Here is a 14,879-nt window from a genome sequence, read left to right as displayed (position 1 = left end):
ATTTTTTTGTCAGACATAAAGTAGCTGCACAATTTATAAGAGATGAAATGTCTAGACTGCCAAAAAATAAGGAATAATGGCTCAATAATGTAATACAAATATAAATATTGTTTGTTCCAATATTTTTAAAATATGGAAAGACTAAATTTCTAGTAATATGAATAAAATACATATTTGGAAAGATTAAGATGGGTTTAACAAGATTAAATTGCCAACAAGCTTAGTAACACTTGATTATTTCTTGGGGTTGAGTAACACCTATGAATAAGAATGTAATTTTGAAAAAAATTATACAATTTGTGGTCAGAATAGAATAATACAGATGCCACATGGCTCTTGCCATATTAATGACAATATAGAATAAAATACAGGAATAATAAAATATATTCCACGGGAATATGTGGAATACAAGAAGACGCAACATATAAAGATGCCTGTCTGTCTATCTAAATAAGTTAATATAATCCCAATAACATGCCACCCTTATTTCTGAGAGACAGACAAGTTAAACTTTACCTGGGAAGTAGGGAAGCGAGAATATCTGGGGAAGCTCTTAAAAAGCAGAAGCTGACCGGGTGTGATGACTCATGCCTGTAATCCCAGCACTTTAGGAGGCCGAGGTGGGTGGATCACTTGAGGTCAGGAGTTTGAGACAAATGACCAACATGGTGAAACCCCGTCTTTACTAAATACAAAAAATTAGCTGGGCATGGTGGTGGGTGCCTGTAATCCCAGCTACTTGGGAGGCTGAAGCAGGAGAATTGCTTGAACCCAGGAGGCAGAGGTTGCAGTGAGCCAAGATTGCACCATTGCACTCAGCCTAGGCAAAAAAAAAAAAAAAAAAAAAAAAAAAAAAAGCAGGAGCTATTGGTAGGTGAAGAAGAGGATTTAGACCTACCAGAAATTAAAACATACAATAAAGCCTCTATAATTAAAATAGTTGGGTAATGATGCAGGATTGGAGGAGCTGTTGGAATGGGATACAAAATCCAAAATTTGCATATAAGATACAGTATCATGATTTTTAAACCATATTCTCCAATGAAAAGAACCAGTGCTCCTTGGAGAAAAAGCTTATTCCAGGGCTGGTGCAAGAATGTTACATGAGTATGAAATATTTTGTATGCTAGAAAGTTCTTTATGTTATTCTATTTACTTTGATTTGTTTTTGGAATTTCCAATAATAAGCTCTTTTTAGAAAGTATGGTCTTGGAGAAATGGTAAACCATCTAGATGGTTCATTTGGCTTAGCTGTAAAATTATAATTTTATTTTTAAATATAGCTTTTCAAATTAAGGGTTTGCCTTTTGGGGGCAAAGATTTTGAGACAAAGAGAACAATAGATAAGCTATACTTGAAAACTCATATGCTTTTGGTATCATGTATACAGTAATTGGTTAAGCTGAAGATTCTAGGGGATTTTCTTAAGGCAGAGAAGAATGCATGCATCTGTAAGTAATTATGCAGTTCTTCATAGAATAAAATGCCAGTAACACAATATTAGAGGAACATGTATCATGAGTTGATTTTTCAGTAACAGAGATGAGCATGTGCTGCATTGCCTATAATGTTTAGCTAGGAAACAGTAGGATATACTAATGAAACTATTTACCAGAGTTTTCGGTGAGGATCCATAAGTGACAGAAAGAGATCCATTGATCTCTAAGAGAATCAAAACCCATTCACACACTCTGAAATTTCACAGAAATTATGTTTCATTATCATGGGTGTGGAAAGGTCTAATAAGTCAAGAAAAACACAAATGATCTCTGAATGTTACAATTGTAGATAATCAAATATATTTGTAGTTATTAGAGTGATTAGGCAAGGTAAGTTAGATGTTAACTATTTGCCTGTTCACATAAGTCCTTAAACCATAGTAGGTAAAGCAAATTGATCAAAAAGTACCAAAAAAGCATCTACAATGACTTGAGAAAAAAAAAACAAGAAAATGATAATATTTTTTAAAGAGAAACTTTACTAATTGGAGCTTAATTAAGTCTTGATGATGAATTTCATTAAAAAGATACCTTTCAGACATTGATGACCACATATCATAGGGCTATTAAAAATTCTCTCTGCAATATAAAGTTTCAGTAATAGAGAAGATAAAATGATACATTTTTCTACATTTTGCCTTTTAGCCCTGCCACTGCCATGTCACTACTAGCTTGCAATTTGAAGATCAAACAGCCCATGCTAACTAGTGGTATGACAGCTGAAAGTGATTTATTTGCAGAGACTCCGTGAACTAAAGTTTACCTTTGCACACCCCCTTCAATGATTGCTTGACTCCCCATAATGGAACAATTCTGGTATTTTCTGTGTTCCAATTCTGATCTGAATCCAAGTCCTCTGGTAATGAAACAACAAGGCAATCCCTAAGCAAACAGTTCACATTACAGAACTCAGCAATCCCTCCAAGTGTGCTGTGTCAGTTAAAAGCTGCTCCTTTAAACCGGGGTTCGTTTTTCAATGACTTCTCTGAGATCCCAGAAAGTGGGTGAAGATTTTAGCACATAAGCTGCACAAGGTGATTACTAAGGTTGGTTTTAGCTCCAAAAGTATTTTTCCTTAGGAAATCCAGCTTTCTCAAGATATCAGGAAGTCTGGTCATGTTAATATTTCTTTTTTTGTATAATTTGAGAATTTATACTAGGTCTCCATAGTTTTATACTTGGGAAGTAGGAGATCCTGAATTTATATCTGCTTTTTAAAATGCAAATTTATATGTCAGGAGATAAGAAATTGTACCCCAAGGGTCTTGATTCTAGCTCTAAAGAATACCTGGATGGAAGGGTGGAATATTATTAACAAGTTGAATTTGTGGAAGTATAAGAAAATGAAAAACTAGAAAATAAGGGGCATTTAATAGGACATAAATTAAGGGAGATGCATATGAAAGTAATGAAAAAAAGAGAAAAGGGGGTGGTGTCTCCAAATACAATACAGGTAATTATGTGTTAAGAGATATAGGTCACATGGAATAAGTTATTTCCTGACTGATCCCTCAGGGCCCATCTTACAAATAGTAACTAATAAGCTAGGTGTATCACAGGTGATTGTCACTCCATGGCCATATGTCTGGGTTGCCTGGGGGAAGCCTGTGTTTATGCATGCTGTCCCAACATAATTATTAATCACGTACCCTGTCATTCTTAAAAGTGTCTTTTTAATACATTATATGGTTAGTCTGGGCATGCTGCATTGCTTTTACTTTATTTAGTGTGTGTATCTATGTGTGAAAGAATAGCTCTTTCTTAAAATATTCTCTAAAATTTCATTTTATGTTACTGTTTGATTCTATTAGGTTTCACATGTTTTTGCTATCCTATGAATCTTCATGAAGGAATGGCCCTGGTAGGACAGGGGCCTGAGTCTCTAACACTGGAAATCTCTGTTTCTTAGCTCTTTCAACACTGACTCTGGTTCAGAGCAACTGTCAGTGTGGATTGACCTACTCCTCAATTTGCCTTGGTAACATACAATAAAGCCTCTATAATTAAAATAGTATAGGCACACTTAATCCTTTCTTTTCACAAATCTTTAAGTTAATTTAACAAATAATTTATTGAGCATCTATTATGTTGCAGGTATAATGCTGAAGAGACTTGAGAGTATAGAAGCAACATTTTTCTTTTCAAAGAAACAAATGAAACCAAAACAAAGTTGAGAGATTTTTCACACTCAGTAGATGGTGGTAAACCAGGAAGGTAATATAGATCCTCTGTTCCCTATTAAAAGACACAGCAGACTCAGCACAAGAGGTATGCAGGGGCCATGATCTGGCAGCTGGGTAAGTGCTAGGGAAATCAGGGGCGTATTTAGAATGGAAGAGCTGTGTTAGAATGGGCATACACAGGAGAGGCAGAAAAGGAACGTATGAAGGCAGCTAGTAATTTAGTTTACAAATGAGGACTTAGAGGTGTTTTTCCCCAAGATGCCACCATTGAAGACTCAATGAAAGCAGAGGTTTTGATTCCTACCATATCCCCATCCAACCTTGCCTATTTGTCTTGAGCAAAATACAGGCAGACTTTGAATAATTACAGTGGTCTGTTTGAACTTAATCTTTAACTCCAGTCACAGCTGTTGTTCCAGATGTGGTTTATTTACTGGAACAAATAAACACACCCCCTGATATCTGGTTATTGATGTGTTTGAATTTTTTCCCTATATATGTCAGTAAAAGGCCATAAGAAGCACATTGCTTTCAGTTTGCAGGGCCAGAAATAGCCCTTTGCTCTTCTTTTGTAGGGCTATATCAGTACTCCAGCCCTCCATCATAATGTTATCCACAGGAGCATTGATCACCTCTCCACTGAGACTTCATATCAGACCACTACGCTGATATTAGGGTGATAGGAGTCAAGAGCAGGAAACAGCAACTGTCCTAGATATTTTGGAAAGAAGCATGTGTGCCAGAGGCTGAGAAATAAATCTAACATTCGAGAGCTTGTCAACTTGGTAACAGATCTAGTGCTGTGCTATAATATGCTTTCCAAGGTGAAGGAGAAGTTCTACTTCTGACTACACTAACTACAAAAAAAAAAAAAAGATGAACATAACACCTAGTGAACCTCCTTGAAATTTGAAAGCCACATATCCCCATTTTTGGAGTACTAGGAAAGAATGCGAGTTTCAAGTGGGACTTCAAGCAAAAGAAGGCTTTGTCACAGATCCAAGTTGCTATGTAAGCTTCTCTTAAACTTGGGCTGTATGACCCAGCTGGCTCAATGATTCTTGAAATGTCTGTGGCAGATAGGTATGTGTATGGAACTTTTGTAAAGCACCTATAGCTGAAGCACTATATGGACTTAATATTGTAGAACCAAGCCATGCCATATTCTGTAGATAACTATCCTACTTTTGAGAAGCAACATCTAGACTAGTAGACTGAACATTTGCCCTTGGATTCCTAAGTTTCCCTCTAGCCTTAGATGCCCATGATGAACTGAGCATTGTGTGACCCACCAAGCCATAAAGCTATGTGTGCATAACGACTTCTATCATAAAGCTGAAGTGGTATATTTAAGACTGGGCCTGAACAGTCACTGAAGGCATTTAAGTAAGTTTCATGAGAAAATAACAGATTCCCATGGCTCTTAATCTTGCTACATTGCCATGACGGTTAATATTGAGTATCAACTTGATGGAATTGAAGGATGCAAAGTGTTGTTCCTGGGTGTGTCTGTGAGATTGTTGCCAAAGGAGATTAACATTTGCCTCAGTGGATTGGAAAAGGCAGACCCACCCTCAATCTTGAGTGGGCATAATCTAATTGGCTGCTAGTGTGGCCAGAATAAAAGTAGGCAGAAGAATGTGAAAAGACTAGACTGGCTTAGTCTTCCAGTCTACATCTTTCTCCCGTGCTGGGTGCTTGCTGCCTTCAAACATTGGACTCCAAGTTCTTCAGCTTTGGGAACTGAACTAGCTTCCTTGCTCCTCAGCTTGCAGACAGCCTACTGTGGGACCTCACCTCATGATCGTGTGAGTCAATACTCCTTAATAAACTCCCCTTTATATATACATCTGTCTTATTAGTTCTGTCCCTCTAGAGAACCCTGACTAATACAATTGCTTTCTTTCTCTGTCTCTCAAAAATCAGCTATTGCCTCATGAATAATTCCCTGAGATGAATTGACTGGGGAATAAAAAAGTGGGTCGTGATTCACAGATGGTTTTGTATGGTCTGTTCAATTTATCCAAAAGTAGGTGTCTGAAGCACTCCAGCCATACCTCAGGGGTCTCCTGAAGGACAGCAAAGAAGATAAATCCTTCTGATGGGCAAAATTTTGAACATTGCACATGATTTCTTGCTTTACTTGGAAGGGGAGATGCCAAGATATACAGATCTACATTATTTCATGGGCAGTAGTTAACAATTTGGCTAAAAGACTAAAAATTAGAAAGGGACATGATTGAAAAATCAGTAACAACAGGGTCCAGGGAAGATGACTAGGTTATCTTCAATTGGGCACAGAGTGTGAAGATATTTGTTCCCTTTCAAATTTTCATAAATAGAAACACCAAAAGGTGTTTGGATTTCCTGGACAAGAAAACTTATTCTGTGAGTGTCATCAGTGTCCTTTTCCAGTCACCCCTGTCCTTGTACAATGAACTCCTGAAAAAAAGTGGCCATGAAAGCAGGCACAGGAGATTAAGCATGAATTCAGCAACATAAACATCTATCCAACAATGCTGTTCTGGCTACAGGTACTGGTGATTTCCTAAACTGCCAGCAGCAAAGACCAACCCTGAGCCCCCAATATGGCTCAAGGAGCATGAACTAGTCATCTGTGTGCAGGTTAGTTATGTAGGGTGATTCCCATCATGGCTGGGGCAGCATTTTCTCTCACTCTGGAAAGGATTTGCCTTTTCTGTTCAAAATATCACTTCCAAATCAACTATCCGTGGACTTACAGAATATTTTTTCCCTGACATGACATTCTAGACGGGTTGAATCTGAGCAGCAGCAACACTAAAGTAATGCAATGGGTTTATGCTGATGGAATGCATGAATCTTATCATGTTCGCATCACCTGGATTCCCTGAACAGTTAGAATTATGAAGTGGCCTTTTGAAGACACAGTCACGGTGCTGGGGTAATAGTCATGGTGTTGGGGTAATAGTCATAGTGCTGGGGTAATAGTCATGGTGCTGGGGTAATAGTCTCAAGGCTGCAGTGTATTCTCTGAATCAGCAACCTATTTATGGTGCTGTTACTCCCATAGCTAGTAGTCACAGCTCTGGGAATCAATGAATGAAATATAAGTGGCTTTTCCTACTATTACCCTTAATACTCACTAGCAAAATTTTTGCCTTCTATTTCCACAATTTGGGGCTCTGCTGGTTTAGAGGTCTTAGTTTCAAAAAGGAAATGCTTTCACCAGGGGCCGCATGCTGTTTCCATTAAACTGAAAGCTGAGCCTGCCACCTGGCTATTTTGGGCTCCTTATGACACTAAACTATGAGACATGAGGCTGGGGTGATCAATTTTATTAAGGGGGAATTTGGTTTTTACTACACAATAGATATGGGGAGAATTATGTTTAGAAGAGAGGAATACCCCGGGACACCTCTTATTGCTACCATGTTTTGTAATAGAAGTTAATTATAGACTACAACCTGGTGGGACTGATAATGGCTACATACTTCAGCAATGAAGGTTTAGATTATCACATCTAGAAAAGAACCATGACAAGCTAAGATTCTTTCTGGGGCGAAGGGAATAAGGAATGGATATTGGAAGAGGAACATCAGAAATACAAAATATGACCACTTGCTCAATTGCAGAAATAATGGCTAATGTAAGGTATGTTAGCAATTAACTATATATCTCAATATTTAACTTACAATATATCAAAAATGGTATGTGTGACTTTGCTAGAAGAGAAATGATCCTCACCCAAAGATGAATACACTGACTTTGTCTCTCTTTTTTTGGGTAGATGGTAAATGTGACTTTGGTTGTACTAGAAATGACATGCTAAATGTTTTGCTATTCTTTTTACTTGTAAGTTAAATATGATTAAAAGAGGAGTGTATGGATGTCAGGTTGAAAGCGGATAGATGCTGCCAGATTGTGGTATGCCAACTTGGTTAGGCTGGGAGCTCTATTTTTTTTCTGAATCTTTTTTCCCCGCATGCTTCAAGGCGAGAAGTGAAAAGGGAATGTCATGCAAGATTTGGAGTCAGCCAGTACTCAAACAAGGTGATTTCAGTGAGATATGATGATGAGCCAATAGGAGGAGATACTTGGCGGATCCCAGCGGTTCTTCATTCTCCTCTGCTTCACATGTGGATCTTCTTCCTGTCTATAGTTTCTGCTGTATAATAGCAGCCCTCAGCCCACTGCCAGGTAACTGGCTGTAGATTCATATAGATGAAGCTACTCCATGGCAAAAAGTTTACATAAACCACTCCACGAATATCCTTGTATGATCCCATTTGGTGACTAGATATGCTTGACTTCCCTGATTTCCCTGCACACTCCTTAGTTGAGAGATGCACACATTTCTAAACAGATCCCCTACTTCTGAGGTGCTACAGATGGACAGACGTGTTTTAGGATGTGCCTAGAGCTGAGCCCTACAGTCTTCAGCTGTGGTAATTCTCTACTTCTTCTCCTTGTTTGTTCCTTCCATACCCATGCTTGAAAGCCACGTAACTAAGAAGCCTGAAATTGTTGCTGAATCCAGTTGTTTCTGATTTAGTTGGTGTTGCATTTGTAAAGTAGAGGTGGCTAAATACTTCTAAAAATTCTCATCCCCTCCTGTTTCAAAGCCCAAACCTCTCTTCAGATGCTTGCTAGCTGTTTCCAACTTGAGACTCACTCCCAGATGTGAGTTCAGCTTAGTGATCAGGTTGAATGAATTTAACCAATGCTGTCTACTTCTCTAGGATGCTTTCTGAATATTTTTCACTATGCCCAAGGTTTGAATAAACGCTTTACACAGATTCTAAATAATATAGTCATATTTCATCATATTGTCAATAATATAGTCATAGTTCGTGATATTTGAATATTAAACCTATCAAAATATTTATACTAGAATAAGACAGGGCTCATTCTGTCAATGCTTTTCTTTAGAAAATATTCATGAATGGGCCGGACGTGGTGGCTCATGCCTGTAATCCCAGCATTTTGGGAGGCCCAGGCAGGTGGATTGCTTGAGCCCAGGAGTTTGAGACTAGCCTGAGCAATGTGGCAAAACTCTGTCTCTACCAAAAATACAAAAATTAGCCGGGCATGGTAGTGCATACCTCTAATCCTGGCTACTCGGGAGGCTGAGGTGGGAGGATTGCTTAAGCCTGGGAGGTTGAGGCTGTGGTAAGCCAAGATCATGCCACTGCACTACAGTCTGGGTGACAAAGAGAGGCCCTGTCTCAAGAAAAAAGAAAAGAAAGAAAATATTTATTCATAAATGTTTCATGGGTATACATATATTGCAATTATAGGAAACCAGGGGTTCTTTGGTATAAACAAGCTGTAGGTGCAATTAGCATAAAATTCATCATTAAAATGATAACAAAAGTTTCTATCTTCAAGTCCCTCCAGATTCATTGGTAGAATCTCCAGGCTACCCTTCTGGAAGGATCTCAGTGGTGGCTGTCCCGCTTTCACAAGGTTTCTGATATTTTCCTTTCTGCTGCTCCTCTAATTTTCCGTGGGACTTCTTCAGGCTTTGTGTAGATTGACCCTTCACAGTTGAAGCTGTTGTTCCTATCACGCTGCCGTGCTTCTCTTATGATTTTAATATTACCCTGATGAGAGATGGCCTGGTCCAGTCTCTAATGATGTCCTCAATGGAGTAACGAAAGAGCCCCCTTTCTCATCATTATTACAATCTCTTTATCAGGCCCCATGCAGGACTGCCTTTAACTTATTTCTTATATAACTCCAAGCAGTTGATTAGCCCTATCATTGCACTAATTTTATTTCTACTGAATGGGGTCGTTTTTAGAATCTTGATATAAAATCCCCCAGAGGCTAATAAAGAAGATAATTTCCTTGGTGATAATCTCATCTCTGTCTGCAATTCTTCCCACTTGTAACCAACTAGTATCCCTGCATAGAACCAGTGCATCCTCACATTTTCTTCAGTGTGAATTTTTTCTCCATTCATTATGTTGCTTTAGAAGTCCAAAGATACCCTTAATTCACTCCACAGTCTTAGAACTAGTTGTCTACCCTTTATTCAGTACCCTTAAAAATGCTCTTTAATCTTTTAAATGTTTATTCTTTTTTTTTTCTTATTTCCCCCGGCATGCCCTGACATATTCTGAAATGTTAAAGGGCTAGTAATGGGCCCAGGTTAAGACTTCTTCCTGTATCTTAAATACATACATTCATCAAACTATAAATCTTAACATTCCTGGCCTATTGCCCTTGGGATTAGAGTAGCTAGGTGCTATGTTTCCAGGTATTTTACAATGTACATGATGATAGATAAAAAGACTGTACCTAGGTGCTTATATGAAATGTGCAATTAAACAATAAAGTCATTTTATAATTTTATACCTCAAAACCCTCAATCATTTTATTTCATTTTTTCTTGTTGACAGAAAATATCAAAACAGACATTTTACTTATAGAATATTCCTATTACACAGTGATATATGTTGCTATGAAGTAAATGGTACCCATGCCACAACTGGAAAAAATAACTTTATTCTCTCGGTTTTATTATAATCTGGAATGCTGACACTTAAGTGTCCCTTTAAGGTCTGAAGAATAAAACAAAAACTAGTCCAAGCAGAAAAACCGGGCTCTCTTCTTTCTGGGGCCTAAAAAAAACCCTTCTTTCAAGTTTCCTCAAAATAACTTATAAGTTGTTGTTAAAATTCTTCTCCATTCATGGAGTTTAGAAAGTGCAGGGCCATCAGAACGAAAATCTCACAGTTCCCTCTCATTCTTTAAATGCGACTGAGCCATGGGTACAACGAGATAAAAAGTGGCATTATCTTAAAAGTTTGATTAAAGAATGGATCTTCAATGAGAGCCCAGACGGAGTCATCGTGGCTCAGTCTGTGATGGGAAGCGGCTGTGGAGCCGTGGGTGGGTGACAGCATTCGGGTTTGTGTCTCCTTTGTGTAGTCCAGGTGTTCTCTGAGTTGAAGAAGGACCTTTTTGTGCATAGTCCTTTCAGTACTTTCTGACCCCCTCCAGTCAAACCATGGGTCAGACCCTCAAAATCGAGAAAGAAAACCACTTTTCTATGGGATCATAGAATTTTCTTCACAATGGGAATACACTAGCTGAAGAGGTCAATCCAAAACTGAAACACCAAATGAAGGGCTTCAGAACTATAAACTAGAAGTTGCGGTGCTTTGTCACCTGCGGCTGCTCTTCCTTCGAAGAATAGAGTAATTGCTAATTCATGATGATGAGGCAAAAGAAGGATATTATGCATGTGCCTGTACAATGGTAAGAAGTGGCACTTTGTTTCCCGTGGCTGCCACCTAACAAAGGCAGCAGTGAGAAGCAGGGTCTGGTTACCCTGGTAGCCATGGTGCCGGGGCTGGCCATCCTGGCATCCTGTCTTTGTACTCACAGGCTGCCAGGGCCCTCCTCGTTGAAAGGATGAATATGTGGGCCTTTACACAACATCGTGGCTCAAATTAGTTGGATACATGGGGCCTCTTGCAGCACCTGCTCCCGTTCTCAAATTCCAGCTCTGTTGGGAATTATTATCTAGCTCCCTTCTTCCCTCTCTCTCTCCCTTTGTAATTATGTTTAATCCCACAGACACCTGCCTTGGCTTTGGGGGACTACTGATAAAAAGAGATGAAAAGACCTTTTTTCCATTTGTGTCCAAATCTACCGAATAAATACAACAGGCCCCAGCTAATTAAACATGTCTAAGGGGAAGGTGTAAGAAACCCCCCCAGGATTAAGACTCTGAGTGCATACTGTCCTCCCATTCTATTCGGTCATCTTTGTCTGGCTCCAAATTTAGGAAAATATTATCTAAGCCATGTTTAAAATCTTCCATCCTTGAAGCTCCTGATGGCAGTTCTGCTTAGATCCTTTGTGATGTTTTGATTTTCAGTACAGTATTTATTTGAAAAGCAGGGTATTCCTCAATTTCTTGACTGAGGGTAAGACAAATAAAAGACAGACTGACAAACTAGGTCATTTGTTGTTGAAATACTGAATTGAACGTTTCATATCTCTAAATGGAAAGGTTTCCCTTAAACATGCAATCTACTTCCTCCTCATCACCCTGATTTAAAATTAATTATATTAAAATTATTTTGCATTGGAAATATAGCATACGTCTTAGTCTATTATCTTCTGACATATCACTATTTTAAATTAAAACATTTTAGAAAACTGAATAGTTCTGAATTTTCATCAGTGTGCTGTACAGAAACAAATGTTTTTGCCTTCAAATAGGAAATGAAAAAAATCCTGGAATATACATGCTTTGGTGAAAACTAACTCAAAGATTTAAGGTGGAAAAAGTTTGGAGAGCCTGGGTGGGAAATGACAAATGATTGTAAATAATCCTAAACAATTTGTTCATATACAAAAATATTACTAAACAGCAGAGATTTTCTTTCCTTTTTCCACTGGGAGGGTTAACATAATCAGTAATAATCCTGATAAAAGTCTGAAGCACTACACTTTAAGTTTGATGGGACATGGTTCTCATTTGTATTTAAAGTTTTACTGGTAACTGGGAGAAGCAGGCTTTCTTTAGCTTCTGTGTTTGTGGATAGGTGTGAGTTTATGTGACTGGAGCAGTGTCAGTTTGGATTGTCTGCGTGTATGGATGAAGTGACATTTTTTCTTGCTTGGGATTAAGGTAGTAAAAGGAAAATGATCTACATAGATAAACAAGTTGACAGTCAAAATAGATCATATGAGCTAAAAAATCCCATGTAAAAAGCAAACAAAAGCAAACCCAACATGCTATTGAAGTCCCCTGTTATATATCCAATGATTGCCACAATTTTTTTGTGTGTTGAAACCTGGAATGCAAAACCACACACACACATGCATGGACATATCTGAACTTTCCCTTTCATTATATTTGGCACTAAAATATCAAATTAAGACTTATTGACCAAACTTCATGCATATCTGCCATAGTATTTCTTGTGTTTTCCTGGCTGCATGTGGCTTTTAATCTGTATCAAGTAGTTCTGGAATATGTAATTTAACACCACCTGAAATGTTGAGTTGTTTTGGAAGAGTAACTGGAATATGTTGAGAAACTGGAATATTTTACTGGACTAGGCAGAGAGAGATGTGGCATTGGACTAAAGACTGTGGGTGTGTTGATGCTAAGGCCACCTGGAGATCATTTAAAGGCCCAAGAGGATAATTGCTAATGTTGAATATGAGGAAAAAAAAAACCCAGAACTTCTATTGATATTCATTTTTATCTAAAAATAAAGAATAAGATGTAATAAAGGAAGTATACATAATATGTGAGCTGATCGACTCTGGGGTCCCCATTCTATCCATCTGCTGGAAACCCCGTGTGTTGTAGAGTAGGTGAGGTGTCAGGAGGGAGTGCCCACCCCCACAGAGGGACAGCCAGTGGTGTCTTCACACTGTTGTTGGCTTCTGAAATTGTGTGATATATTGCAATTTGCATGCTCCTAATTAACTGGGATTTTAAATGACATTATCTTCTTTTAACTAAGCTAAATCCTTATGAAATGGACAAGGGGCTTAAACAGAGTCTTGAGGAGTAACTCTGGGTCAAAGATAATTTAAATCACATAATGACAGCAAAAAATAGGAGATTGCAGAACTGGCACTTGTCCACCTCACTTCAGCTCTTCATCAATGATTTCAGGAGGCGGATGGCACAATTGGATCTGAGAAGGAATTGGCACACTAGAATTAATATTATAGAGAAGATTTTTTTGAAATATAGATTTGTATCCACCATGGTTAATGATGAGCGTTGCCTTAACTATATATTCTGGTTTTAGATATTGTCTAAGAATGGTGAAGCTATCACACTTAGTCAGATACTTTAAAATACTAATCATTTCATTTCTTAATCTCATCTTTGAAGTTTTTTTCTTTTTGCTATGAATTTAATGATGCATAGTCATACTAGTACATTATTACATATGTACACTATACATGCACATTATTGCATCATGTGGTCTAAGAGGATTGCCTATGATTATTGGTTCTCTTCTATGCTCTGTGTGTTGTTGAGTCATGTGACCCCCCTGGTGGATATCAGTTATCTCAACTAGAAAATGATTCTCAGTTACCATATCCAAGTTAATTGCTTGGGTTGGTAAAGGCTTAATGATGCCTAGCCTCACGAATCTTCTGCCAAGTTTTTAATGAAAAATGAAAAGGTCCCATATGTCCTTTCCCAAAATCCTTAACCAACAAGCCTATCTGTTAGACTTTGCTTCACAAAAAAGAGATCCATTGGTTAAGATCTCACGACTGAAAGAGGGCAAGAAAGTTATCTCTGGGCTCTGACTGAAACAATTATATAGGTACGATTTCCAAGGTAGTGTTGCTACCAAAAATATATGGATATTTAGTAAATCTGCCTGAACTCTGAGTGACCTGAAATCTGCCAGCACCCATTACAGGCTAGGACATCTGGTGGTCAATAAACTTTTTATTTATTTATTTATTTTACACGAAGCAGCTGTACTTGAGCAGATGACCAGGGGCCATGCAATCAGAGTGTGAATAGCTGAATTAGTAAATCATATTAGGCTTCTTAGGCACTTGTTTAAAGGCTACATGTGCCTTTTTAATTTTCCTTTATTAAGGTCGGCCCCAAACATAGCAGTGCTAGCAGTAGGGTTATTAGTGACTTATTTGCTTCATTAAAATTTATGGCACATTTTACATCCACCATCTGGGGCAATCTCTCCCCACCTCACCATTAAAATGTAACCTAAAACCATGGCTGGCACTGATAATGCCTGAAAAAATACTCTATAGATGGAATTCTTTTTTTCTACTGCCAGAATTATCCTGCCAGGAACTCAGTACACAAACACCGTAACAGCAAAGGCAATATTTCCAGTCAAATCACACTCAATCACTGCTAGAACACAGCGTCTTACATTCAAGTGTTTTGCTGAAAGTTTCTTGTCTGTAGGTAAAAAATAAAAGATGGTGGGGGGGTTGTTATTTTAAAAGTTCAAATTCTGTGGAAAAGGAAAAGCTTAAAATGCCTTTGGCATAATGCTACATATGTTGATGTCTTATGGATCTCCATGAATATTTGGGTTTAGGAGGCTGCAAATATAAAGTAACAGGAAAGTTTAACCTAAAAGATTGAGATACTTAAGAGTTGGTAGACTTTTAGAGGCCACCTGATCCATCAAACTGTCTGATTACATTTTCAGAAAAAATATTAGCAATGAGGGAG

This window comes from Pongo pygmaeus, chromosome 5 (genome assembly GCF_028885625.2).
Source record: "Pongo pygmaeus isolate AG05252 chromosome 5, NHGRI_mPonPyg2-v2.0_pri, whole genome shotgun sequence".
Classification (NCBI taxonomy): Eukaryota; Metazoa; Chordata; class Mammalia; order Primates; family Hominidae; genus Pongo; species Pongo pygmaeus.
This window is presented reverse-complemented; position numbering follows the sequence as displayed.